Source organism: Lissotriton helveticus, chromosome 5_1, assembly GCF_964261635.1.
Source record: "Lissotriton helveticus chromosome 5_1, aLisHel1.1, whole genome shotgun sequence".
Classification (NCBI taxonomy): domain Eukaryota; kingdom Metazoa; phylum Chordata; class Amphibia; order Caudata; family Salamandridae; genus Lissotriton; species Lissotriton helveticus.
Genome location: NC_136065.1, coordinates 331,898,121 through 331,911,787, shown reverse-complemented (window position 1 = coordinate 331,911,787; position 13,667 = coordinate 331,898,121).

The window sequence follows — 13,667 nt, the reverse complement described above, 5'->3', positions numbered from 1 at the left end:
CTAGAGTAAAATGATCACATCATTCCCCACCCTGATGGAACTCCCTTGGCTCCCCTTTTCTGCCCGCACCATCTTCAAGATGATCTGCATCATTTACAAAGGCAGCACAACAGCCCCCCACCCCCATTTATCTTACAGGCAAGCTCATCATATCTGGTGGCTCTACACACACCCACAGCCAGGGCACCAGCAGACTGCAGACTAGGAAGTGTAAAAAAAGTAAAAACAAGACAACAGTCCTTTCCCATCAATGCACCCTGGGTCTTGAACAACATTCCTCGATTTGAAACAACATCTGGGACTCAGCCTTGTTGCTTCTACATAGAAAAGTGATGAGAACTCACCTGTTTAAAGAACACCACATCACAATACATTAACCATCCACAAATCAGCTCCCTCTCCTATGACTCGCTGACTTTAAGTTTGCCTGTTACCGTTGACGGTGCTACGCTACCTTTTTTCTAGGTTTGCGCTATAGAAATACCATATACATCCATACGCCAATGGCTAAAATAATTCCATCATTCTACACGTTCTTGTTTTTCCAAATGAGCTTTGCAGCACTATGCTGCCGCGTTCATTCTCAAGGCTCAGCGGCTGGGCCTGCCGCCAGTGAGATAATCAGTTAATTAAAATGCCACGGCATCGTCCCGCCAAGGGCAGCGGGCCTCCAGGGCATGAACGGTGTGTCTCTGCCCTCACTCCTCCTTCATACCCGTCAGTCCTCAGCAGCATTCCCCAGCAGAAGGGCCTATTGTGAGCAAACGGATGACAAACCCCTCCAGCTATGTCTGCTGAATGGGATGCTGTCATCTGAAGGACCTTTGTAAACAGGCGAAGCACTTGGTCTGGAGAGAAAGGAGCCGAGCTTCCTGGAAGCTGCAGCCCACACCCACGCTTTCCCCGGGCTATCGCTGTCAAGCACCCCGTGTGTCTCCTCTATACAGTCCCTAAATGTTGGTTCTTAGCTGAATTAACCTTTGCCCTGCGCGTGAAGCCTCACTCGTCATCTGGTGTCTGCCAAGGGGCTCCTCGTGCGTAACTGCTGCGCGCGCAGAGCGCGGAACAAGGGGAATGGGTACTCGGTGTTCTCGAGCGCCAGCACAATGCAGTCCTTGATCAGACAGTGAAAATGTCCGCCCCTACACACAGCAAGAGTAAACACATAAATGCCCCTTAAAAGTTTATCACAAGCATTCCAGCTCAGACTCCTAAACCCACGCATTGTTTGATGTATCAACTGAGCTTTAAAAAAAAAACATATTCTGCCTGTGCCTGGATTTCGTGGGATGATGCTAAATGCTAGTACCGCAGAAATCCTTGTTTGTGCGGGGGACAGGGATTCAGCCCCCCTTCGTCGCATTTTCTGTGTGGAGTAGTTATCGGGTGCCTAAATATTACACCCCCACAATTTTACCCGCTCAGTTTCTGGAGGTTAAACCTACCAAAATTTACACCTGTGGAAACACGCCTGGTAAATAACGAGGCATGGAGAATTCACAGCAGTAGGCACAAAACAAAATTCCGCAAGTTTTGCTCCATTTCTGAGCTAATTTGAGAAAAGGAAGGGGCAGATTTCCAAGCCCCTTGTGCCGCCGGTGCATCACGTTGCGTAATGCACCGGTGGCGGGTTGTATGATGCTACAGCGATAACTTTTTCATCGCGCGGCTTTACATCGCGGCTTTACATCGCCACCAATACATCGCATATAGCGTTACACCACCATGTTTCACATCGAACGTCGTTGCGACGGTACTGCGATGAATCCTATTGGCAGCATAGCACATCGCATTCCTTTAAATCGCTCGTCAGTACAACGCGTGATCCCGTATCTGATGGGGTGGGGGGTTATATAATGTGTGCGCCCACCGTGCCTGCATCCATTGTGTCTGTACGCGATCCCCCGATGTTGGCCTTAAGTCATTGGAATGCGAGTGAGGTGGTTTCTTAATGCGTTACTGCGTGCAGGGGCGGCTCTAGGCTCATGGCGGCCCTGGGCAGGGAGCGTAGGTAGGGGGCCCCGGAAGAGGGGGTCCGGGCAGGGCGGAGCGCGGAGGCCAGTGAAGAGGGGGGCAGTCAGGGTGTTTGGAAGTGGAATAGAGCTGGAGGCCGCCAAATCCCTGCCAGGGGCCGCCACACAAATATGTATCCATCCTCAGAGGATTATTATATTAAGGATGTATATTGGCGTGGTGGCCCCTGGGGTTTGGTGGCCCTGTGCAGGTGCACAGCTTGCACATGCCTAAAGCCGCCCCTGCTGCGTGTGTGCACGGAAGTTGCAGTCCCGCAATTTGAGTATTCTATCCTTGCGTTTTGTCTCATTGCTGGTGTATCTATAGCCTGGGAGGGTTGGAAAGCCAGTCGCTACCTGAATGGCACTTTACTTCTCCCACCGTCCGCCCTCTGATGCTTCGATGCGAACATTTTAAGTCCGTTCCTGATGTTGTGAGCAGTGCAGCGTGTTGGAAATGTTCCATGGGTACAGAGGATTAAATATTTAAAGCAGTTTAAAGCAAATTTGTGTTCTAAGGGCCCCTCCAAGCTCTGTCTCGGAGGAGGGCCTCCGTTGTTAGAGATTCCCTAGAGGTTTCCAGACTCAGCTCACAAAGCCCTGCGCAGACACTGCTCTGCTTGCAGACGGTAAGATCTGCCCAAGATCAGAAGGCGCGCACAGCTGGGAGGACGACCGCAGATTTGTTAGTTAGAAGGCGGTGAAGGCACGCTATCCCACATGAGATCATTGTGTCTCTCGTCCTAGCGCTTATGTAAATATCTTAACGAAGCTGCTAAAATAATTGGAACACTACTTTAAGAGAACTTTATATTGAATTGTGAAAAGCGTGACACGAGATCACTGCATTTCTCGTCCTAGCGCTTTGAGAAAACACCTTCACGAAGTTGCTACAATAATTCGAACATCACTTTAAATAGAGCTTTGTATTGATTTGTGAAAACGTGACAGCTTGTGATCTGATAATCAAAAATTCTGTTGAAAATCACATGATAACTTGTTTGAGATCGCCGCATTTGTCGAGTTATGGGTGTGAATGATATTTATCCCTGTCGTTCGATAAGACAAGAATAACAAATGGGAGTGCCTGAAAAAGGTTTTTATCGATCATGCAAGATAACTACTCGTTCTAGATCACCATAAGTAGCCAAAATGCTTGTAAATAAAAATACAAACAAATAAAAGAAAATATCTCGTTGTTGGCGTGATAAGTGAACATAAATGCCAAAAAATCCACAGATGACGATTAGTCTTCCAATTGTTCGGACATCTATGGAGGTAAAGGTGTAAACCTAGACTGTGATGGGACCAATGAATTTCTGTGTTTCATTTTGTGTCTAATTCAGAGCGGTGCTCCTCTAATCCTGAGCTGCAGCCAGGTGGGGTGAAGTGCCATCACCACTACAAATGGGTGAGTGGCCTAGATGTATGGAATATCAATAAGCATGAAATGTCATGATTGTGATATCCAGTGATGTTCATCACGATGCACTGATCATATGGATGTGTCTAGAATGTGACATAATTCATGCAATTTGTTTTCTTTGTTCTTTCCATGTTTCTCCTGTGGATGTCGGGTCTATAACACGATACGAAGTAGTACGTGGTGGATTATGAAACCTGAACATTGCAGGTGATATTGATTTTAACTTTCACTTTATAAGCAGTAGTTACAACAGGTCCTGAAGAAGGCATATGAACTATTTCATTCTAAATGCCGAAACATGTTGACCAATATTGCTGACAGATATTTTGTTAAATCTGTACTCTCACTTTGTTTTTAGATTTGGACAATTGAGAAATACTATTAAAAATTACCATTTACTCAATTTATCCAATTTTATTTGCATTCACTTTCTTTTCACTTATATACACACTGCTTATTCAGTAACCTCACATATATTCATATATCCTACATATACCACCCTTATTGATAACACTTCTTTAAAATAACTACACATAGCCTTGATACCATCATTAGGCTGTGTTGTGTTGTCTTGTCTCCTGGGCAAGGAGAACCCAAATGATGTTAAAAAGGGCGGTACAGGACGGTTACTGATGGGAATATTTGCCCATTTGTTTGAGTTGCCATTTGGTAATCACATGTCACACTTATTGCACTTTCGGGTATCCACTATTCTTTTCGTGATGTGTTAGTGTCCGTGTCCACAGTTGAGTTACATGGTCATCTGACCCCTAGATACTGTTTGTATGTATATTTATATATAACCTTGAGTGGAGTTTCTTTTGTGGTGGTCCTAGGGTGTTGTTGCTGTGTGCGCGCGCTAACGCTTTACACATTTCCTCTGGGATAAGCCTGACTGCTCGTGCCAAGCAACCAAGGGGATGAGCAGGGTTATCTTTGGCGTGTAACTCCCCAGCCCTGACTTAGAGTGGTGGTCTCTGCATGCCTTTGGCGCAAGCCTTAGTCAACCAGAGATCCCATTTCTAACATTGGATGGATGGATTGATGGATGGTTGTGTGGATGGATGGCGCATGAATAATAGCTATTTTGTCTCTTAAAATAGGCCATCCCCATTGTCAAGCTTTGTCTCGATATCCAAACACTACCCACAAAGTCAACCCAAGTTGACAACAACGATACAGGTACATGAATGTTATTTTGTAGTGGCTATTCTGGGGTTGGCCGTTATGTCAAAGGATTGGTTGGTGGGTGGATGGGTTGGTGGATGGATGGGTTGGTGGATGTGTTGGTGGATGGATGGATGGGTTGGTGGATTTGTTGGTGGATGGATGGATGGGTTGGTGGGTGGTTGGTTGGATGGGTTGGTGGATGGATGGGTGTTGATGGATTTCCTGGATATACCCTACGTTTGAATAATCTCTATTTTGTCTCTTAAAATAGGGCATCACCATCGTCAAGCTTTGTCAGTATATCCAAACACTACCCACAAAGTAATTCAAACATCCAAAGTTGAGAACAACGATACAGGTACATTAATGGTATTTCCTAATGACTATTACGACACAGAATTGTGTCCGGAAGCAATGGGTTGCATAGTACCAAGTACCTACTCAAACACAGTGGTTATATATTGTAAGAAGAGAAATACGGAGCCATGGGGTCATTGGAAGTGTGTGCAATACACACACTTCCAATGACCCCGTGGCTCCGAATTTCTCTCCTCATAATATATATAACCACTGTGTTTGAGTAGGCGGTTTCCTCTGCTTGAGGTGAGGTAGTTCGCCATCTTTGGATCAGACATATGCTGTAGGGACAAAACAAAAACATGCATTATAAAGATGATATGAAAGACACCTTTTAGCTAATGCCGGTTAAAACGTGTAGCTCTTTAGGGGATCGACTGACTGAGGTTGAGGCCAGAACCCTGGCTAACGAGACCGAAGTGGTTGCTATTCATGAGCGAGTAGAGGCAAATGAAGCACAGTTAGGGGATATCAGATGGAAATTGGAGGATTTTGAGAACCGCCAGCGCAGAAACAACTTGCGCATTTTGGGGGTTCCTGAAAAAAGCGAGGGAGAAGACACCCGTACCTTTATGATAAGCCTCTTCCGGGACTCCCTCCCTGAGCTTTCCAACTGGAACTGGGACGTCGAAGTCCAGTGAGCCCATCGTATGCCTCTAACCCTAAGAACCCCCGCCAAACCTGGAGCATACCCGAGGGCTATTTTAGTGTACTTTGGCAACTTTTTGCTCAGACAGGCGGTGTTCGAGAAGGCCAGGCCCGAAGCAAAGCGCACCTCCAAAGGTGTTACATGCTTTTCACGTCCGGATTTCTGTCAAACCACCGTCGAGATAAGGTGGAGGCTGCGCCAACTAATAAAACCTTTTCAGGACAAAAAAGCGACGGTGTATCTCAACAATCCTGCACGCCTCAAGGTTATCTACGAGGGTCAGACAAAGTTTTTTGTCTCTGAGATTGTGGCACGGGAATACCTTGACAGCCTGAAATAATCCTATTAATGAAAGAAGAGGAATAATATCCTTTTCTCTAAACTGAAGAACAGATGAAGTGATCTAACTTCAGCCTGACTACTTGTGACTATTGAACGATAGGGATGCTGTCCGCCAGTATTAAAGGGGACATTTTGACATTTTGTGGGGTTGGTGGGTCACTTAATGTATAGCATAGCACGAGGTGTTGGTCACGGACACAGGGTTAGCCAGGTAGGCACTCTGAATGATAGCGCGTAGGATTACCTACTATAGCGTACGATATTAACTCGACGAAAGAGCTCTCTTGTTTATTTTTCTTTTTTTTCTCTTAAATCTTTTTCTTTTGCATATTGGTTGGGACCTGATAGTGTGTTGCACCCCCATCACAGTTTTTGCCTTAATTTGGGAGTAAGGGGGGAGGGAACGGGTGGGCTGCATAAGGGGAGGCTGGGTGGGAAGGGGAACAGAACAACAAAAATGAAAACAACTCCATGTCAAAAAATTCGCACTGCGGGAATATCTAGTTTGATGAGCCACAACAAAGCAAATACAAATATCAGTACAAAATGTATGGGTACAGAAATGTTATGGAAAGGAAGTAATATGTTGTTTGAAAGACTAAAGGGATTAAACTATTTAGATTCATGGGGAGGATAACCATCTGTAGTTGGAACATAGCAGGGCTGCATGACAGAGATAAGCGGGGGTGGTTGTTTGAGATAATTAAGCGGAACTCTTCAGACATTATATGTCTTCAAGAAACCCACCTGTCCTGGGAGAAGCGAAACTTACTCAAAATGCAGGGGTACAGTGTTCTGGCAACCACTACCCAAATGACAAATATCAGGGGGGTAGCCATATTAGGCAAGAACCATCTAGGGAAACCTATACGCCAAGCCCTAGATCAATATGGTAGATGGGTGATCGTAGAGCTTTCTCTCGGGGTAACCATCTGTTCAGTGTATGGCTCAAACCTAGACGATCCCTCGGTGTTTGAGAGTCTGGAACTGGAGCTGGCTGGTTGGTCCGGACCACTTATTTTTGCCGGAGATTTTAATATTGCATTTGTCTCTTCCCATAATGACCTAACCAAGCATAACTACTCCGGTCAGAAGCCTAGAGTATTCAAGGCGTTCAGCTCACTCACAATCAGCCACAATCTTGTCGATATTTGGTCCCTTAAACATCAGGGGGATCCAGGTTACACATTCTTTTCACACACCCATAACAAATATACTAGAATTGACTATATATTTACTACTAGAGATATCGCGGGATTAGCAAATATTATTAAACATCCAAAGCTAATCTCGGTTCACAACACCCTGGTTCTCACTATCAATATAACCTGCAATACCAAAAAACCATTTATCTGGACGTTTGATAGGAAGTTATTGGTCAATAGAGACTATATTAATTTTATCAGAAAATGGGCTCAGGGCTACTTTGATACAAACCGCTATGGCGCTCCCAGAAATATCGTATGGGATTGTTTTAAAGCGGCTCTTAGGGGGAAACTCTAAGTTATGTAGCAAGAATTAAGAAGCAACAGACCGTTGATTATACCAAGAAAATAGGGGAACTAGCCAGATTAGAAGCGGCTCACACAACTCTAATTGCACAAAAAACAGATGGGTCAAGCTTATTCTGCCAGATCTTAATTCTTAAAACTGATCTGAACAAGGGATTAACTCAGAAGTCCGCTGAAACTTTTAAAACACATCAAAAAAACCTTTATGAAAATGGTGAAAAAGTTGGTAAACAACTAGCTCTACGAACAAGACGAAGGGCCTCCTGCAACGCAATCTCATCTATAAAGGTAAATGAGCAAGAATATACCCAAACAGAAGATATAGTGGAGGTATTTCAACGCCATTATCAAATTTTTTTTATCAAAATGACATTGCTCCCACTAGGGAAGATAGAAATTTCTGAATGACTTTCTAACCTGTACAGACAATAGTCTAGATAATACCACCAAGGACGATCTTGAAAAAGAGATTTCACTAGCAGAGATTGAACTTGCACTCGCAGAATTAGCATCGGGGAAAGCAGCAGGTCCCGACAAAATACCACTGGAGGTATACAGAATTCTAGGCAAATTTACACTACCTCTGTTACTAGATTTATTTCTGGGGATACAATGGAGCGAAATACACCCGCATCTTGGAAAGTTACCAATATTATTATTTTTGCCAAAAAGGGCAAACCCACTGACTCCCCGTCATCCTACCGCCCAATCACACTGATTAACTCCGATTCAAAACTATATTAAAAAATGTTGGCCAATCGGCTTAGGGAAGTCGTTGCTCAACTGGTCAGCTCGTGGCAACGCGGCTTTATCCCAGGGAAGGGTACCACTGATCATATCCGTAGAACAATCTCATTATTTGATATTATGTCAGTGACGGGTGGCCAGATGTCAATGATTCTTCTCGACGCCAAGAAGGCATATGACAGAGTATCGTAGGAATTCATGTGGGCCATTTTAGATCATTATAACTTTGGGTATTGCTTCATTAAATCAGTTAAAGCAATGTTTGCCGACCCGAAGGCTAAACTTCCAAATTATGGGCTACGAATCGGGCACTATTAACATATCAAGAGGGACTAGGCAGGGCTGCCCGTGCTCCCTGATATTGTTTGCCCTATACATCAACCCTCTGATACTAAAACTTCTAGATAACACCAGAATTAAACCAGTGGTGACAGGACTATTTGAAACTAAAGTTTTAGCCTACGCCGATGACGTCGCCGTTCTAACACCAGACCCCGATGTAGGCATTGCTGAGATTGAGGCGATTACGCATCCATTCGGATCCCATTCAGGATACTCCCTCAATAAAAGCAAAACGGTCATACTATGTACAGGAAATATACAATGTATGGACACCAGAAGAACCGAAAAAGCCACATATTTAGGGGTTTGCATAACCGCTGAGGTTCAAAACATTACCAAAATCAATTATGAACCACTTATTAACTCAATCAAAAGGGACTTAACAAGAGTAAATAGTCTTCATTTATCTATTATAGGGAGGGGGAACTATATCAAAATGACTATTTTTCCTGAGCTATTGTATCTTTTCCGTGCGATCCCTCTATTAGTTGAAGATAATTTTATTTAAATTCTGGACTTCCAGATTTCCAAATTTGTCTGGCAATACGGCAAGATTAGGAGGTCACTTAAATTCTTATCCCTACCATATGATAGAGGGGGACTTGCAATTCCGCAATTACTAATATATTTTTGGGCAGCCTTTCTTCAACAACTCGCGCCAATGATTAACCCAGTATGCAATTTGGATGAGTCGGGCATACCATCAGTATATGAACTAGCCCTTGGCCACAGAGCCAGAGGATCACTTTTAAGGCAACTTGAGCCAAGTTACTACAAAAAAGTTAAATTCAAAATTATCATTGGTGCATGGAAAGTCTGGTCAAAAACTGTAAAGCATATGCAAATCCCTAAACTGAACCGCTATACCCCGCTCTGGAACTCATCTCTGCTTCCACAAAATATGAACAATATGATTTCTGCTAGCTGGGAAAACAAGGGAATAATCTCCCTTCTAGATTTCTTAGGTGCGGATATGAAGTCTAGCTTTTCCACCTTTCAAAATCAGTTTAATATACCTATGACGGACTATCTAAAATTCTATCAAGTAAGAACTGCTGTAAATTCTAAAATGTCTAGTATAAGCTGGGGCAGAGTGCCTCTTATCGAGAACATCCTCAGGCCTTCCACCAGAATTGGCACAATATACACCCTCCTTCATGAAAAAACACCTGACAATATAGACCACACTGAAAATCTATGGGCAAATAAACTCGATAATCCAGACGTTGACATCGATAAGGCCTTAGCATTGACATCACAATTGCTACTTTCCACGAGTCTAAAAGCACAACTTTATAAAACAATATACAATCTTTATTATACTCCAGCGAAGTTGTACTCGTGGGGGAAAAGAGCCAATGATCACTGCCCAAGGTGTAATTGTGGACCTGCCACCCTTCTCCATATGTTTTATGAAAGTGATAAGCTGACACTATTTAAGAAAATGATATGGGAATTTTGGGGGGAGGTTTTTGGGCGAGAACTGCCTGAGTCACTCACTATTTGCATGCTTGGGTATGATAGCACGCTAAAGCTAAATCCGAATGTCGAGGCTATTCTTTTCTTAGGAAACGCGGTATACAGAATTATACTTGCCGCACGATGGAAAGATAGTGATTCTCCGAGCTTCCAAATGTGGCTAACCCGCTTCCTCGGTATATATAATCATGAGACAGCAATATATGCCACCAGGGGGCTGAAATACAAAAGACGAGGTGATAACATTTGGTCCCCTTTCACTGCGTGGAGCAACGCAGTAATCTCAAACTGAAAGTCCTAAACCTCATTTAATATGCTTTATGTGTGGCAGTATATGATCCCTTCTCTTTCTCTTTTTGTCTTGGTTTTTTTTTATATTCAGAAAGTATTTGTTACTGAAGATTTCTGTGCCTTTTTCTTTCTTTCTTTCTTTCTTTTTTTTCAGGCTCTCATTTTTATATTTTTATATTTTAACTCTGTTGCTATTATTATGCGTAACGTATATCTCTTGCTGTATTGGAGTTGTTTTAAGATAAAAAAAAAGGAAGTGTGTGCAATACTACTCCAGCCATTGCAGAGGACGAGCGGTTACTCTGGGTGACTCTGTTTTAAGAAGCACAGACCATAACCACTCGGCCTCTGCAACTGCTATTGAAGTCAGAGAATCGATACATGAAATGAAAGTGATTGCGGGCAATTCCAATGACCCTTGTGGTGCCATTTTAAGGGAGGTATCCCAACACATTCCTGACCATGTGGCTAGTAGTATGCCTGCCATCCCAAATTTACGTCGAATGATCCAACGCAAGAAACACGCGAATCACCCTAAACGCGTGGCACCACACACTTTTGGGGATATTACAATTCCTGTTGAACTCTGTGTTACCGTTTCAAAGGAACAGTTTCTTATGTATGACAATGACAATTGTCATAAGGGCATTTTAATATTTAGCACCCCCCGTAATCTCAATCGCTTGGAGAACAGTGATGTGTGGATGATAGATGGGACCTTTAAAATTACGCCTACCCCTTTCACCCAAATCTACACCATTGACGGGTACGTCAACGACATTGTAGTTCCTTTAGTCTACAGTTTACTACCAGACAAACCATCCTCAACGTACACTGAGTTTTTGTCAGTACTAAAATCCAAAATCCCAAACAAAAGTCAGAGAAAAGTAATCATGGACTTTGAATTACCCATGATAAATACCATAAAGAAATTGTACATGGATACCCAAATCCAAGGATATTTTTTCCACTTTTCTCAGGTGATTTGGCGCAAAATAAAAAAAAATCCCTTATTGAGGATTATGTGTCAGATAGTAAACTATAGTTTGAGCTTAAAAAACTCTCTGGACTTTGCTTTGTTCCTCCTAATAGTGTAGACGAGTACTACACATCGATTACAGAGTCTGAATACTTTGTGGGAAACGAAGATAAATTGTCACCAATATTAAATTATTTCGAAGACACATGGATTGGCCATCTAAGCAGGTTGGGTTGCTGGAGGAAACCACGTTTTCTTGTGGACTGGTGGAACTGCTACTCCACCTGCTTAGAGGGAGGAGCAAAGACAAACAATGCCATAGAGGGTTGGCACAACTCTTTAAACAAAAGTATTGGCAAACCGCACCCTAATTTCTACAATTTTCTTGAGATTTTGCAAAAGGAGCAAAGCTACCAGGAAATGCGCATGTCACAATCTTTAGTAGGCAATCTACATCCACGTGTTTCCCACCGTTCAAAGGAAATGTCTGAACGACTTTTGGAAGTATTAAAACTTTTCACCTTGTCTGTTCCTTCTGACTACCTAGTTTCCATTGCACATGTACCTTATTCCTTTTCGTAAAAAAGTTTGTACTTGTCTATGTTGTATTTCATTTTCTGAATTCTTACTGTAGTGTACCATAATCCTATCTGTAAAAATGTGCACTTTTTTTGTAACTATTTTTTGGGATATGTACCACCGTTAAATTGTTAATGCATTGTGTTATTTTTTTGGGTTGTAACATTTTCTTTGCAATGAAATCCCTAGTAAGTATTTAAGTATTTGATATCAATCCAATGTAAAGATAATAAAAATTGTCCAAAAGTGTTAATTGTGTTTTTTTGTTTGTGACATAACATATCACCTTCATTTATTTGTGTATGCGCCCAGCACCCATCCATCCATTCACCCATACATCATGCACCCATCCATTTAGTCCATATATTATGACATTATTAACCATCCGGGAGCGGTGTTCATGTTCATGTGAATGCGCATTTTATTTCATTGCATAATTTCACTCTGGGACGATGTCCAATCGCGGACATTCAATGTATTTACAGACATCCATCTTGGAGCGATGTTCATGCCAATGTTCAATTTCTTACTGATTCTCATTTCATTTGCATACTTTCACTCTGCAATTTATTGGCATAATTTTATTATTAGTACAGACACCCAGCGAAGTCCATGTCAATGTCCAACTGTAAACGCGCATTTCACTAGGCAATCTATTATTACTATTTGCGACACATGTATTATTTCAGACACCAATTATTCCAGACACATTTATTCTTATTTCAGACACCAATTTTTTCAGACACATTTATTCTTCGCTCATCCATCCGCTCATCCATCCGACATTCATCCTTCAATCCATCCACCATCTACTCATCCATCCATACACCCACTCATTCAGCCACCATCCATCCGCTCATCCATCCGACATTCACCCTTCCATCCATCCACCATCTACTCATCCATACACCCACTCATTCAGCCACCATCCATCTGCTCATCCATCCGACATTCACCCTTCCATCCATCCACCATCTACTCATCCATCCATACACCCACTCATTCAGCCACCATCCATCCGCTCATCCATCCGACATTCACCCTTCCATCCATCCACCATCTACTCATCCATCCATACACCCACTCATTCAGCCACCATCCAACCGCTCATTCATCCGACATTCACCCTTCCATCCATCCACCATCTACTCATCCATACACCCACTCATTCAGCCACCATCCATCCGCTCATCCATCCAACATTCACCCTTCCATCCATCCACCATCTACTCATCCATCCATACACCCACTCATTCAGCCACCATCCATCCGCTCATCCATCCGACATTCACCCTTCCATCCATCCACCATCTACTCATCCATCCATATACCCACTCATTCAGCCACCATCCAACCGCTCATTCATCCGACATTCACCCTTCCATCCATCCACCATCTACTCATCCATACACCCACTCATTCAGCCACCATCCATCCGCTCATCCATCCGACATTCACCCTTCCATCCATCCACCATCTACTCATCCATCCATACACCCACTCATTCAGCCACCATCCATCCGACATTCACCCTTCCATCCATCCACCATCTACTCATCCATACACCCACTCATTCAGCCACCATCCATCCGCTCATCCATCCGACATTCACCCTTCCATCCATCCACCATCTACTCATCCATCCATACACCCACTCATTCAGCCACCATCCATCCGACATTCACCCTTCCATCCATCCACCATCTACTCATCCATCCATACACCCACTCATTCAGCCACCATCCATCTGCTCATCCATCCGACATTCACCCTTCCATCCATC